This window comes from Monodon monoceros, unplaced genomic scaffold (genome assembly GCF_005190385.1).
Source record: "Monodon monoceros isolate NGI ecotype Baffin Bay Population unplaced genomic scaffold, NGI_Narwhal_1 Super_Scaffold_6, whole genome shotgun sequence".
Classification (NCBI taxonomy): domain Eukaryota; kingdom Metazoa; phylum Chordata; class Mammalia; order Artiodactyla; family Monodontidae; genus Monodon; species Monodon monoceros.
The window spans coordinates 11,985,470-12,001,202 of NW_021703783.1; the positions used below are offsets into that span (position 1 = coordinate 11,985,470).

Genomic DNA, 15,733 nt, shown 5'->3' on the forward strand with positions numbered 1-15,733 from the left:
TTCAACAAATAGACAACCTACAGAGTACTAGAAACTCTAGGTGATAAAAAATTCAGTAGTGAACAAAACACAATCCATGACCTCTAACAGCTACAGCAAAACCAAGTATGATAAAAACTAAATGTTTTCCTTTTGGTTTGGCCTTTAGAAGATTACAAATAACCTAGAGACATGAGCTTAGGCACCAGACTAAAGTGGGCTGACTAATGTAGGAAAAGTGAAGAAGAGGAAACATCGGGTATAAGCTTCTTGTCAAGAATCTTAGCTGGGAACAAGACAGAAAGGCAGCAGCAAGAGGCCATGAAGAGAATAGTTTCTAGCTATGCATAATACCACACCAAGAGACACATGCACTCCAAGAGCTTACTATATAAACACTCTGACTCAGACACATACATATGAGAGAAGAACAACAGTTTAAACTGACTCCATAATACACTTTATAAGCTAGAGAGGCCTAAATTATTAAAATTACATTCCAGTGTTATTAATTTTGATTATTAATGATTCTCTGACTACCATTTGGTCTAAGTTGAAAATTAGAAGGCAGTCATGAGGTTAAAGAACTTCAATCATCCCCAGAGGAAGAAGGCAAATGAATGAGATACCTCAGTGCAGTTGGGGATTAAAGATAGGCATGGGACCAATTACCTGTTAATGGGAGATGCATGAAATATTTTAGAACTGGGTTTATGAGCCCCTTCAAGAAATGTTAGAGAGAGGTAAGAAAATGTTAGGAGTGGGAAGAGAGACATGATATGGTAGAAGCAAATAAGTATTTAGGCACAAGTACTTGTCAAACAAAAACAGTGTGATTTAAATAAGTACAGCTGACCTAAATCTGCATCAGTTTTATCATTCCAGCAAATAATCTCCATACAAGATACTTCAGCATAGCATACGACATGAACTATATACATGCTGTGAGAAAAAGAAGTTCCTATCCATATCTAGTGAGCACATATAGAGGCAAGAGGGCAATTAGAAGTCAGTGTATAACCAAACAAAACTGACTCACGTTGATATCTAAAGTTCTCATTTTTGCAGTAACAACTTAGAAAATGTACAACGAAGGCTGGAAATCTTATGTGACTTTAGTATCACATAACAAACTTCATGTATTCATAAATATTTGCCGAATGAGAGAAACACAGCCTCATTTTATTTGGATAGTTGAGGAACTGCTACCAGAAACGCACAAACTAATTTACGACAAAAGAAAAGCATGGAAATGATTCCACCACGTCTAACCAATACATTCACATTTTACCTTTTCCTTTAAGGAGAAGAGTTCAAAAATAACTTTTAGTATGCCATCAATTAAAAAAAATAAATAAGCTCCTCTGGCAGTGATTTGTTTGGTAGTGATTTGTTAACATATAAGGAGGAATAGCCAAAATGAGGAAATAATGAATTAAGTTTCCTTTTACAACAAAAGTGCTTCTATATTACAGATTTGGCAAAACCGCAGAAATGGATTTATATATCTACCCTTCCCTCCTTCTTCCCAACCCCCCAACTTGTATACAAGCCAAGAGTTCTTTAAGCTAAGAGTATACAGCTATAACTCTCCAGTGAGGTAGACAGGGCTTGGAAAATCAGGTCACAAGGTTGCCACGGGGACTCTAATTATGTGTCTGGCAAGTTTGTATGACATCCTACTCCTTTCTGTTATCCTGTCATATACCACCCGGTAGGAAAGATAAGGGAAAGGTTAGCAGGGCTTTCTATAATAGCTTCAAAAATATTTGATCCAAATCACTAAGAATGTGGGAAAACTCAGGTACTCTTATTCTTCTACAGTCAACGTAGTAATTGATGGTCTGATAAATATTTATTCAAAACCTTCTTTGTGCATAGAAATTATTTTTTTAAAGGTCCAGTGTCAATCATGGCCCAACCCATACATGCTGACTTACAATTTAAAAACAACTCTTGATCCTGTTCCAAGCAAGCTCTTTGTAATGCAAATAAAGACGTTTTTTGAAATAGATAGTTATGAATCTTTCATTCATAGTCCCTAACGAGAAACACATGAGCCAAACACATTGTGGGGATCATTTCAGCGGTGTGTAATTTGAGAGGTGTGTTAGGAAGTACTGGGCTCCACTAGAGGAGGAGGAGTCCCCATCTTTCTTTCTTGCAAGTCAAATACAAAGGCAGTGTTGCTTCAGATGATGGTCTTAAAGTTACACACATTCCAAATTCACGATAACACATATTTCCCCATCTCTAAAGTTTACCACTTTACAACCAGCCTGAGGTCTTTAGTATGACTTCATTTTATGAATAATGCCTTCTTCATTCCTAAACATTTCCAAGAAAAAAAATACTGAGCAGTGTGTATAAACCTAATACAAACCATACTTGTCTGTTCTGATCTTAAGTTGACCTTAACAGTTGAAAATCTTTCAAAGGGAGTTCTGGTATACCATAATTTTTCCCACAGCTGTTTACAAATAACAAATGTTCTTTTGAGGGATGACTGTAAAATCATACGTAATTTGGAAATGGAGTTATTTTATAAATCCACAATATCAGGATGTGTTGAAAAATATAACACAAAATGTGAATATCTTCACTCTCTTAGAAATGAAAAAGAGGGAAGGGAAAGGAAAGAGAAGAAGGACGGGAGGGAGGAAGAAGCCAGAAAGGTTATTCTTTATTTTCCACATTTTTGACCATTTACTTAGAATCTGATGCTTCTTTTAAGTTTTTTATGCTTCTTCTAATCTAGGTTTCTGACACTGTGGACTCAGTAAGGATAGCAACCTTGTCTGTCTTATTAATTACAGTAATTATTATTATTATTTAGTAATACAGGCACTTTTTAAATATTTCTTTATTGACAGATAACTTTCACTAAATGAAACAAAATTATTTTCTATTAAATAAAGCTGAATATGTCCAGAACTGTTTGATCAAGAAACTAGACTGGGTTGAATTAAGCCAATGTACCTGCTAACGGTTTAGCCAAATCCTTAATCTCACTTAACTATCTCGTATATGCATACCACAAAAGGATCACTGGAGAAAACTGAAATGAATCAAACAAGATCTATCACCACACCAACTAACAAAACTCACCCTCACGTACAAAAGACCTTTCAGTATGTACTTTATTGTATTCAATATGCATTTTGTACACATGCATATTGTACACATCCCTCTTCCATAATTTTCCTTTTAAAGGAAATTTTACCCCAGTATTATCCTTCCCAGTGATTGCTATAGCTGACAGCAGTAACAGAAACTTAGTAAGAGTAAGGGGGAAATAGGAAGCTAAGGTGATCACAGCTAGAAGCTTTTAAAAGTTCTTTCAGAAAAAAAATAATAATAATTAGTGTCTTTTGCCTTTAAAATTAAGTCAAGTTCTCAAATCAACTCCTTGCAAAATTCTACACACTCCCATGCTCCTTTGGAAGGGAGGAAAACCCAGCAGGTTTAGACCAGCTACCTCATCTTAAAAGCTTCCCCGCAAATTTATATCCGCTCTCTCTGGATCACAGAACTAAACCCACCTCTGTGGACAGCAAACATTTGTTACATTACACCTAATATCCAAAATCCAATGAATGTCTGCATTAGCCTAATGAAATCAGTGTTAGCCAGAAAGATCTGGCTATTAAATCTTGCAAGAACAGGGACAGTTCAGAACCCAACTTTACTTTATGTTTATTTACTGAATAGTTAACATATACTTCTAACAAACAATACATTGTTCTTTACAGTATATATAATCAAAGTTCCCCATATGTAGTTCATGAACAGCACAGTGGTGGTAAAAACAGCCTATAGATTCTTGGGAAATTTTAGCGTTTCTACTTTTGTTACTGCCAAACTATTTCTATTATCTATCAGAATCTACCACCACTAGTTTTCCTGATCACTTTACCACTTAATCCATTAGTTTGGAATCTTTTAGTTTGGAATCTTTTAGGTTAATCATATAAATGCCTTTGAAAACCATAAATATAACACAATATATAATCGGTAGCCACTGGGCTAAATTATACCATATTCTCAGGCCTTCTACTTTGTAGTACAGTGATAGCTCACAAAAATCATACTTCAAATATTCCAACTGCCTGGGAAAGAGAGAAAATGGAAATAACTCTAGGTAACAGATATAGGTAAGGTGTGGGAGGGGAGGCTTTGGAGGCAAGATGAGGAAACTCCCCCACTGTGCTGCACGTGCGGGATCTTAGTTCCCTCACCAGAGATCCAACCCGTGCCCCCTGGAGTGGAAGGGCACAGTCTTAACCACGGGCCACCAGGGAAGTCCCAAGATGAGGAAACGTTTATTCCTATTTGAAGACCCTTTAGAAGACCATGGACTATTCCATATAAAATTTTTTTTATATTATACAAATTTACTTGACAAATATTTGAATTCAAATTCTAAAATTCCCTACACTGTTAAGGGGCTCCTACAAAACAAAATGTTAAAAAAAAAAAAGTCACTAGCATATATTCTAATATACACACAAAACTATGGTGAATCATTTCTAATTTGTACAAAAACTGAATGGTGTTAAGAGTCATTCCAGCTGAAGTCAGTCACTGTGAATGTACTTAGTCTGGACAAGATTTCATTATCTTCATAATGAGACTTTACTTCCAAAATAATTTACTTATTACCCAAGTAAGAGGAAGGTGATGAGGGCTTCAATCACTCCTTTGTTTCAAACTCTCCAGCAGCCTAAACTTAACCTTCAATGTCATAACCACCATGAATGTCTCCTTTATTCAGATTTCACTCTCCACGGCTGAGATCTCACCAGGCAGTGAGAAAGAGTTCAAATTGTAACTGGAAAGATAGCAAAGTTATGAAAGATACATTTTTCAGCTAACGTCATTTGGGCGCTGAAAAAAGAGGTCGAACACTGGGGCTGGAGGATGGGGTAAAGCAGGAAGGAGGGAAGCAGGATGGAGAAGGGGTGTCAAGGGAAAACCCACATGGTCATTTATCTGCTTCAAGATTTTTATAAGACTACTTCCTTCATGAGACCATGGAAAATCTTGAGGATTAAGGTGAAAAATGTGAAATACGGTGAAGTGCATAGATGTTTTAATAAATGGTGCTGAAACTTTTATTTCAGTCACTTGCATAAGAAATATATGAAAATGTAAAATAACAGAAAAAGAAGAAATGGTACTTTAAACCCTTAATTTCTCCTATAATTCTATAAAGATAGCAAATATACTAATGTACAAAAAAAATAGAGGACTAATTATTCCTAAATTTAAATGAAGTTATAAATGTTTTTATATTATTCTTTACACATTATTGTTCAGGGTTGACTCTCATGGATCATTCACTTAAAAACAGAAGAGATAAGACTTTAAGCAAATATGTGAATTCATGCACATTAAAATCTTTAGAGGGTTATTTTCCTCAATAATTAAAAATACACCCTCTTTAATATACATCCTTCAGGCATACATATTAATTCCACACCTTTACATGCATGAGTATCATGTGAATAATGCTACAAGATTTGGCCTAATGACTAGATTTTTATCACAGAAAGGATTCCATTGCTTTTAAATTATTCAGAGTATAACAAGGCCTCACAAAAGAGCTAAATAAAAGAACTACCAACAAAATTAATGTTCCCTCTTGACTAAAAGGATCCTGAGATGTGAAAAATATATAACCTAGCCACAGTACACAAACTCAACAGACTTCACATCAGAAGTTCTGACAATGTAGATAAATACACTAAAATAATAAGACAAATCAACCTAAAGATAGGGTTTATAAATTAATATTTCTGAATTAAAAAGTAATAATTCTAAATCCCAATATACAGTTGTTCATAAAACAGTTAAAGTTTTTAAAACATACTGGAAAGAGAAACTGGAGATTACACATACACACACACACACAAACAAGATTAGCACGCTTATTTGGGGGAAAAAAATCTATATAGCTACAATAATGTTCTGTTTTCTTCCACATATGAAAGTTAAATGTATCTTCTTTCCCTTTCATCACAAGTATATCTTTCTTAAAATTTAAAAATCAACATACTTAAAACCATCTTATTATCTGTTCATGTCTAAGATTACCATTAACTTCAAATGTCAAAATTATTGTAGAAAATTAAATTGTGTTCAATGTCATCTCAAAAGTGACAAATTTCATCCATATTTTTCTTTATGGATTTGTTTTGCTGCTTATACTTTTTTAAACATTTATTTTCTAATGAAAAATATTAGAAACAATTACAATATTCCAAAACATTATAAATATTAGAATCCACAGAAAAAAATTACATGTTTAATGATCACAAACGTTATATTTCAGACACTGGAAACATTCTATTGTTGCATTAAACCAATAAATATATCAATAATATGCATGTATTTCTAGGATAAGGAATAATATTCTAATGGTGATAGAGAAGTAATACTCTAATGGTGCTAATAAAGGATCTTCTAAATAAAATGAAATTCATATCAATAGTCTTCAACAGAGGACTTTGAAAATATCTTTTTCCCTCTACTTAAATATAAACTTCTCTTCCTTCTATTGATCATTTTTTCCCCTTTTTTTCTCCTTATATTAAAAACACAGTTTTCAACTACAAAACTCTGACCTCTTATCAAGCACATAATTCATTCACTTAACAGATTATTTTAGAACATTCCTAAGTATTATGTTTCAGGTTCTGTTGAGAAACTGTTCATGGTTCTTAGAATTCTGGATTGGCTCAAATAGGACTAGATACTGCCTTTGTGGGATATTAGATTCTTATGTTTCTATGCTACTAAATATAAGAAGGGTTCAATAAACCATGATGGAAAAGTATATACATACATATATATATATATATACACACACACACACACACACATATATATGTATATATAACTGAATCACTTTACTGTACACAGAAACTAGCACAACATTGTAAATCAACTATACTTCAATTTAAAAAAAATTAAATTAAAATTTAAAAAAAATATGGTTTGAGAGAGGACCTCTGATTTCACCCAAACACACAAGTGCTCTTTCTTAATAAAATCACTTGAGTGCCACAGGACTGAAAAAGAACACAAGAATTTACCTGCTACAGAAAGGATTACATTCAGAAAGTCACATGATTAGAAGGGATTCGTGCAATTCTTCAAACAGGTTTGGTACCTTTATTCTCTCCTACTCCAGTCTAATGACTATTGTATTGTTACTTACAAAAATGAAAAATAACTGCTTATTCAGTTCTTTCTAATAATCCTGGAGGCTCCGTCTGTGAAAACACGCAGAATTCCCCACCACTCTCATCATGCCCACCCATTCTGCACACTTCACATTTATTTATCTTTCTGCGTGGAATGCCCTGGAGTCCCAACTCATACTCTCATTCTTGACCTCAAAAATTTATCCTATAAAAGTCAAGGGTCAGGGCTTCCCTGGTGGCTCAGTGGTTGAGAATCCGCCTGCCCATGCAGGGGACGCTGGTTTGATCCCTGGTCCGGGAAGATCCCACATGCCGCGGAGCAACTAAGCCCGTGCACCACAACTACTGAGCCTGCGAGCCACAACTACTGAAGCCCATGTGCCTGGAGCCCGTGCTCTGCAACAAGAGAAGCCACCGCAATGAGAAGCCCACGCACCACAACGAAGAGTAGCCCCTGCTCACCACAACTAGAGAAAGCCCGCATGCAGCAACAAAGACCCAACGCAGCCAAAAGTAAATACATAAATAAATTTATTTTAAAAATAGTCAAGGGTCACGTCCCCAGTAAAGACTTTTCTGACTTCCTCAACCACCGTGAGCCTCTCCCTTCTCCTATGCACTGAGATATAAAGATAAACGTGAACATTTTTTTCTCTTTTTCACTTAATCTACTCCCAAAAACTGTGTCAAGTAGGTACTGCTATTGTTTCCACTTCTTAGATAAGAAAACTAAGGCAGAGAAGGTCTCTCTGATTGCAAAGTCCATTGCTTATTTGTTTGCTTAATACATACTCCATTTAGCTCCACACTCTACTGAAATGGTTGTCTGGTTGCCTCCATTCTCTGGGTTCCCTGATGACAAAAAGCAGAGATCCTGTCTTATTCGCCTCTGTGTCTCCAGTGTCTGGCACAGAACAGATACTCAACAAATGCTCAATAAATGATGAATGAATGAATAAATGAAATGTAATTACGTTCAACTTCCTGTGTGAAGAAAAATTCATCCCCTTTTAAACATTCTAAACGAACTTCTGTAAAAAGTATATTTAGTGCTGATTTCATTCAGCAAACAGTTTGTGAGTGCATAGCACATGTGATGTGCTGTGCTTAAAGATCATTGAGACTCAATTCCCTGCCCTCAAGAAACTTACAATTCAGAGAGGCAAAGGGATAAACAACTAGCTAATGCTACCATTGCTTGTTCTATTTTTCCTAATCCTCCACAACTTCCTCTCTTTAAAGGCACTCCGTTCTTTATAAACATGTTCCAATACCTCATACCTCTGGGTCAGTGGGATGTAGATCAGTCAACAGAAAAAAAAAGTTAAAAGAATCTCCATGGATCTCAAAAACACAATCTTCTGAGCCATTCTCGATTAGATCAGTAGTCATTTAAGTAGTGTACAGTGTTAAAGAAAAGAATAAAATCAAAGACATATTAATACTATCTTAGCACTTTTTCATTTACTAGAGATAGCATAGCAAAGTGAAAAGAACATGGGTTTTGGAGTCAGAAAGATCAGGATTTCCATCCCAACTCTGTCCCTCTCTCCCCATGTGGACCACGGACAAGTCATTTTATCTTTCTGAGCGTATTTCTTACCTGTAATATGGAAATAAGGGGATCTGCCTTAAAGAGCTCTTGTAAGAGTTAAAAGAGATAATGTATGTAATGCCTCCCATACCAAAGTTTTTTTTGTTGTTTTTTTGGGGTTTTTTTTTGCGGTACGCGGGCCTCTCACTGTTGTGGCCTCTCCCGCTACGGAGCACAGGCTCCGGATGCGCAGGCTCAGCGGCCATGGCTCACGGGCCCAGCCGCTCCACGTCATGTGGGATCTTCCCGGACCGGGGTACGAAGCCGTGTCCCCTGCATCGGGGACCACTGCACCACCAGGGAAGCCCCAAAGATGCTAGTTTTATGATGTCTGATCTCTCTAGATGCTTCCTGAAGGGTATTGGTTCTAATTGTAATTTAACAATACTTCTGGCCCCAATATCAACAACACAAAGTGTTGACCAAAAGAAAGGTACTTGAAAAAAGGCAAGAGGAGTGGTATGGGGTAAGATTCAAAACCAGTTAAGCCTCAAGTTTCTATATGGTGTGTATATCATCTGCCTCTTCTCGGCACACACCCTGCAAATCTCTTATTTCAGACCTTTTTTGTGAAAAATAAAGCTTTATTAATTATTTCTACGATTAGATCTGAAATAACTGACATATGTTACTCTGTATTAACAATTCTATTTTCCACAAAGGAGAATCTCTGATTTAGTGAGGAAGAAGGAAATGAATTATATACAATGTCCAGGAATCAATCTCAGCATATAGTCTATGCAGTATTACATTTTGGTTTCCAAATAATTTCTCAACTGTTTCTTTTAAGCAATTTCACAAAACATGTAAAAAAAAATCAAATAAAAACACTTTCCTTTCCATCCTAAACCTAATATATAATCTACTTGACTTAAAAATCACATTAATTTGCTACCGGTACAACTCAAAGTCCATGGACAAAAAAGTGAATCTAGACACTTACCTTTTCACAAAAAGTGAAAAGTGTCTTTTTGTACACTTTTCACAAAAAATAACTCAAATGGGTCACAGATATAAATGTAAAACTAAAAAACTTCTAGGGGCAGGAAAGCAGGATAAAATCTAGGTGGTCTAGAGTCTGAAAATGAATTTTTAAATACAGCACCAAAAGCTTATCCATGAAATTGATAAGTTGGCCTTTATTAAAATTAAAAACATTTGCTGTGTAAAGACACTATTAAGAAAACAAAAAGACAAGCCAGACTGGAAAAATATATTTGCAAAACAAATATCTGATAAAGTGCTTGTACCAAAAATATATAAAGAATTCTCAAAACTCAAAAATAGGAAAACAGACAACCCTATTAAAAATGGGCAAAAGTTCAGAACAGACATCTCGCCAAAGAAATGGAAAATAGCATATGAAAAGATGATTAACATTAAATGTCATGGAAAGGGCAAATTAAAGCAATAAGATATTACTGTATACTTATTAGAATGGATAAAATAAAAAAAACTGACAATACCAAATGTTGGCAAGGATGAGGAGCAACAGGAGCTTGCATTCACTGTTGGTGGGAATGCAAAATGGTACAGCCACTCTGGAAAACAGATTGGCAATATGTTACAAAGCCAACCAGAATCTTACCATATGATCCAGCAATCATGTTCCTAGGTATTTACCCAACTGATCTGGAAACTTATGTCCATATAAAAATTTACCCATGAATTTTCATTGCAGCTTTACTCATAGCGGCCAAAAACCAGAGGCAAGTAAGATATCCTTCAATAGATGAATAGATACACAAACTGTGATATATCCATACAATGCAATATTATTACATGATAAAAAGAAATGAGCTATCAAACTACAAGAAAACATGAATGAACCTTCAATGCACATTACTAAGTGAAAGAAGTCAGAGAAGGCTATATGATTCTAATTATATGATGTCCAGAAAAGGCAAAACTATAGAGACTAAAAAAAATCAGGGGTTCCCGGGGGAAGGGGGTTAAGGGAGTGATATATGAAACACAGAAGATTTAATAATCTGCTGAAATTATTCTGTATGATAATAGATACATGAAATTGCTCATTTGTCAAAACTCACAGAACGTCACAGGACAAAGAGTGAAATAATATACACAAATTTTAAAAAAATCATGTAGAAGGTCTGGGGATCCCAAAATAGAATGTAGATTGTGACAAAAGTATCTACCGGTATCATACATGTGTGCAACAACCTCATGAAAGGAATAGGAGGAAAAGGAATGGAATCTGTAAGACCAATTGGAATCTATAAAATCTAAAAATCTATATAATCTAAAAATCTATAAAATGTACTACACATAAGCAATGTACTCTAGTTGATAAAGTTGTTCCCCCTCTTTGTGAAGGGAGCACAGGTTAACAATTTTGATACCACTATATACATATAATGGGTTTGAACAATTAAGTAAATGGATGGCAGGTGGTGGAAGCCAGGTTTCTTCTCCCTATTAGAATGAGTTTACAGATAAGCAAGGGGAGGAATCCAGGATGATATAGGTGGTGATGGATTAGGTAGAGTAAGAGGCAACTGTTATGAACTCATATTTACCTTAAAATAGATACACATGGTTACAAAGAGAAACATGTACCCCTGTAAGAGTACATACAGGGGTTTGTATACACACATATGTATTTCCTGCTGTTAGATGAGAGGGCCTAGAAGTAATGACACCTCAGCAGCAACAAGAATACCTAGAACCCAGATCTTTCTTGGCTTCCAACACCATTTCCCAAGAAGATGAACCAGATTCTTTCTGGCTGACTCTAGGGCTGGGGCAGGAAATGGAAATATACAAGATAATCCTGGAGCATCTTTTAATGCTAGAAAGTAAGGAAGTGATCTTTTAAAAAACTTACATTAATGGAGATATGTCAAAGGAGGACAGGAACCAACTGAAAGAGCTCCCAATGGCCAAAGCTGAAACAATTTGAGGAACAAAATAAAGTAGTATTGGATTATAACCCAAAGTATAAATATATATCCAGGAGGCCAGACCAATATAAGCAAATGATTGAGTAAATTAATAAATAGGGAAAAAAGACAAATCTGCCATTCAAAAGAATTCCCCAAAACCTATATAAACGCTCCACCCTCAAGGAGGAGAAGCATAACTCTCCACTCCTTAAGTATGGGTTGCTCACAGTGACTTCCTTCTAAGAAAAAGCATTAAAAGAAAGAAAAAGAGTAAGTTTTCAGTGCAGAAAACTAATACTACTGCAGCCAGGTGATCAAGATAAATATCAACAGTGATAAATCATGTTGGATAGTATGGACCCTTTATATTACGTGATAAAAGTAGCACTTTACCTCTGTGATCTTCCCCTCAAAAACCCAAAACCTCAGTCTGATGAGGAGAACAATATTAGAGGAATGCCTACAGAGGACATTCAATAAAACACCTGACCAGTACTCCTCAAAACTGTGAACAGCAACCAAAACAGGCAAAGTCTAGCAAACTAAAAAGTATCAGCAAATATTTAAAAACTGAAAGCAGGAAAAGCTAGAGATGAAAACAAAATGAAATCTTTACATCTGATCAGAAGCAAGCAAAGTGGTCAAAATTCAGCATTAGATTCCCAATAGGGAACAAATAAGAATAAACCATTTTGAGAATCTTCACTCTGAATACAACTTAAAGTATTCCCCTGGTATTAATAAAAGACTGAAAATTACTATATAATGATAGTCAATGACACTGGAAAGTGAGAGAAAAAAAAAGATTACAAAGAGAATGTACCAAATATTGTGAACAGTGGTTATCTCACAACAGTGGAATTAAAAGCAAGTTAACTCTCCTCCTTTTCTTTTTTTCTGCTGTGAAGAGAATGACTTGGGGAATTTTTAAAAGTATTAATCTCTGAATTCTGCACTAAAGGCATTCTATAAAATGTTATTACATTTGTAATACATTCTACCCTACCCTTTACGTGGCAAGTCTATAAAGTGGGTTATTTTTCAAATTGGTAATTAAAAATGTGAACCCATGACCAAAAATTTTCCACACCAGCAACTTAAGAAAGAACTATAGTAATATGTCCAGAAAACTCCAATTCCTAGAAAATCTATACTAGGTGAGAAAGGATGACATTGACTTTAATTTTCAATGACCACATGATCTAAATTACTAGTTCACACTTTCCAAAACCCAAGTCGCTGTAGAAGAATAATATCCTTTCAATTGAAATAAATTAGAAGCAATACACAACAGTTACTTTGATATATGTATATAAAGAAGCTTTCTGGGAATCCTAATTCTTCTATCTCCCAAAAAAATAAAGCCAAAATCAAACTAGTCACATGCCTCTGAAACCAAGTTTTATCTGAACTCTTAAGACATTAGCTATTCCTCTTATTAACTGAGGTGAGAACTGAAACCTTAAAAATTAAAGCTAGAATACATGTCATTGAAATATGTTTTGTAAAGGTGGATTCCAATTCCTAATGCTCTACCGCTCTTGATGTCTATGGATTTCAATTCCTAATACCTAATACAGCATCCTACCCCCAAAGAGAGTCCAGCGATGCAACGGGTACTACAGGGAAAGAAGGATTTGAGAAACAGTGCAAAGGAAGGGAACAATCCGTGCCAAGATTCTGCATACAGGTAGTCCTTGAAAGGAAAGTAGAAAGTGAGAGCATAGGAGGGGCGGGCAGGGTCTTGGAAATCCACTCCAAAGGCATTCAGTGACAAAGACACCAGAAGGGCTGTCTCCCCAAAAGTAAAATGGTGAGAGGAGTGGAGCCCGCTACGAAAGGAAAGTCACCAGGGATTAAGGGGGACAACTATGCACAAACAACAAGCTCTCTCGAAATTTGAGGGGGTATACGATGGTGGGACCTTGGTGCAAAGTGTCAATTGGAAAAGACCCCCCCCATCTGGGGGTGGGGAGGGTAGCTCTCGAAACCCCAAGTCTAAGACAAACCAGGAGAAGAATACTCGTTCTGGAGTCTCCCCACCGACCAGAGAAGCGCAGGTGTATCTGCGGAAGCTCAGGTTACCGGGAAATATGACAAGGACGGTGTGCATCTTCTCTGCCCACCGTGCAGGAGCCCCGGGCGCGGCGGGCGACCGAGGGTCGGCACCGGCTCCGAGCGCCCCGGGACCCGCCCGCGAACGCACTTCGGCGGCAGCGCCCTCGCACACCTGGCTCCCGACACCAGTTGAAAGCAGTCAAAGTGAATGAAGACGGACGCGGCGCCTGGCACCACTCCATCCCGGCACACAAAGGCGGATTTTGAAAATCGAGGGAGAGTCCGAGCCGCCGGACCCCAGCGGGCGCCTTTCGCCGAGGGGCTCTTACCTCGGATCTGCCCTCGGGGCCGCGGCTTCCCCGGAGGCGCCTCGAACCCAAACCCGGCGGGAGGCGGCCGGGAGAAAGCCCCCGACCCGGACCGCGCCCTCCCAATCCTCCGCGAGCCGCCCAGCCGCCGTCTGCGTCCGGCCTAGGAGACGCGGTCTCCGAGGCGAGCTCAGCGCCGGCCTCGCGCTCGGCTAGAACGCCTGGCCCGCCGCTGCCGCCGCCGCCGCCGCCGCCGCCGCCGCCGCCGGGGAACTCTGGAGCTGCCCGCCAGCTCACCCGCTCGCCCAAGCCGGCCGCGCGCCGCGCATGCCCAGTACATCTCGGGGAGCGAGCCCGCGAGCGCGCGCCGCGCGGCCGGGAGCCGCTCCGTTCTCCGGGTCTTGGCGGCAGCCGAGGCGCGGAGCATCTGGTCGACCGCAGCGCTGGAGGAGAACTGGCCAGTGGGGCCGGGTGGGCGGGAGACGGAAGGTAGGAGAGAGAGCAAGGCAACGTGCCGAGTTATCAAGGCCGCGATCGAAGTCGGACCGAAGTTATGAGCCGCCGACGGGTTTCCAGAAGTGCCCTAGCAGGACCCACTAGCAGCTGGGAGGCGTGAGAAGTAGAGCGCGAGGAGAGGTTTGCCCCGGGCAAGAGTGGATGCTCCTGGCGGAAGGAGCGCGCCAGTTACAGCGCCCCGGGTCTTAGTGTGCAATTCGTGGCCACTAACCTGCGGGCAGTAAACCTGCAGCACCCAAAGACCCTCCAGCCTTGGTCTTCCTGCTGGGACCCTCCCACCTATTTTTCCCCTTTTGTCGCTTCCTTTTTTTTTTTTTTTTTTTTTAATCTCCTCAACTCATGCCTTAAACTGGTGGCACCCAAGGGCCTCCATTCGGTCCCGGGGAGTCTCCAAACTACCGGTCCTTACCTGCAAGCAGCAAGCCCAGACCTGCCTCGCCCGCATCGCACGACTGCCTTGGATCCTATTTTTCTCACAGCTCTTACCAAGAGCCTGATGTGGTTTGAAGTAGTGGAGGCTTCTTTCACATAATGCCTCTCGTGACCTAACCAACCTTTATAATCTTCTTCTCCCCCCAGTAGCCCCCGGCGCCACTAAGTGAGAAGTCCTTCCATCTGTAACATTGCATTTGCTTCTTCTTGAAACTCCAGCTTTGTCATAGCTATGACCCCCTGCTTTCTAACTTCTTTAAGGTCACTTGACTCTCAGAAATCAATGAAAATCTATAAAATAAACTTGGTTAAAGTAGATTGGACCTGCTTGTTTTGTGAAGCATGGGAGAAGCACAGTCAGGGGAAAGAGAGATTTCAAACCAAGATGGGAAATAAAACCATTATCCTAAAAGTTGGAACAGACCTTAGTCTGCTATCTTAAGTAGAAATCCTCTCTCCAATGTTTCCACTACACCATCAACCACTTAAACTTTTCCATTGTTGGAAATCTCTATTTTTATCAATATTATGTATAATTATTTTTCATTGAGTACCTATGCCAGGAACTAAGCCATTTTTATATTATTATTTCTAATCCTTAAAATGAGATGAGCCTTGTTATACCTATTTAGCAGGAAAATGAAGCTCAGATGTTTCATTCCTTTTGCCAAAGCCAATGCTGATGCCAGAATTAAAATCCAGGGTTGCTTAACTCTAAAGTTTGTGTCACTT

At 38.4% G+C, this 15,733-nt stretch overlaps 1 protein-coding gene across 1 annotated transcript in view; it reads right to left on the minus strand.

Moving 5' to 3' along the window:
* The window catches only part of EPS8 (epidermal growth factor receptor pathway substrate 8), a 192,231-nt gene extending 177,945 nt beyond the window's left edge, over positions 1-14,286 (minus strand). The window contains exons 1-2 of the mRNA XM_029204630.1: positions 14,075-14,286; positions 11,465-11,542 (exon numbers count right to left, since the gene is read on the minus strand). The gene's annotated coding sequence lies outside the window, so the exon portion shown is untranslated. The remainder of the gene's footprint in view (positions 1-11,464; positions 11,543-14,074) is intronic.
* Between the last annotated feature and the right edge of the window lie 1,447 nt (positions 14,287-15,733).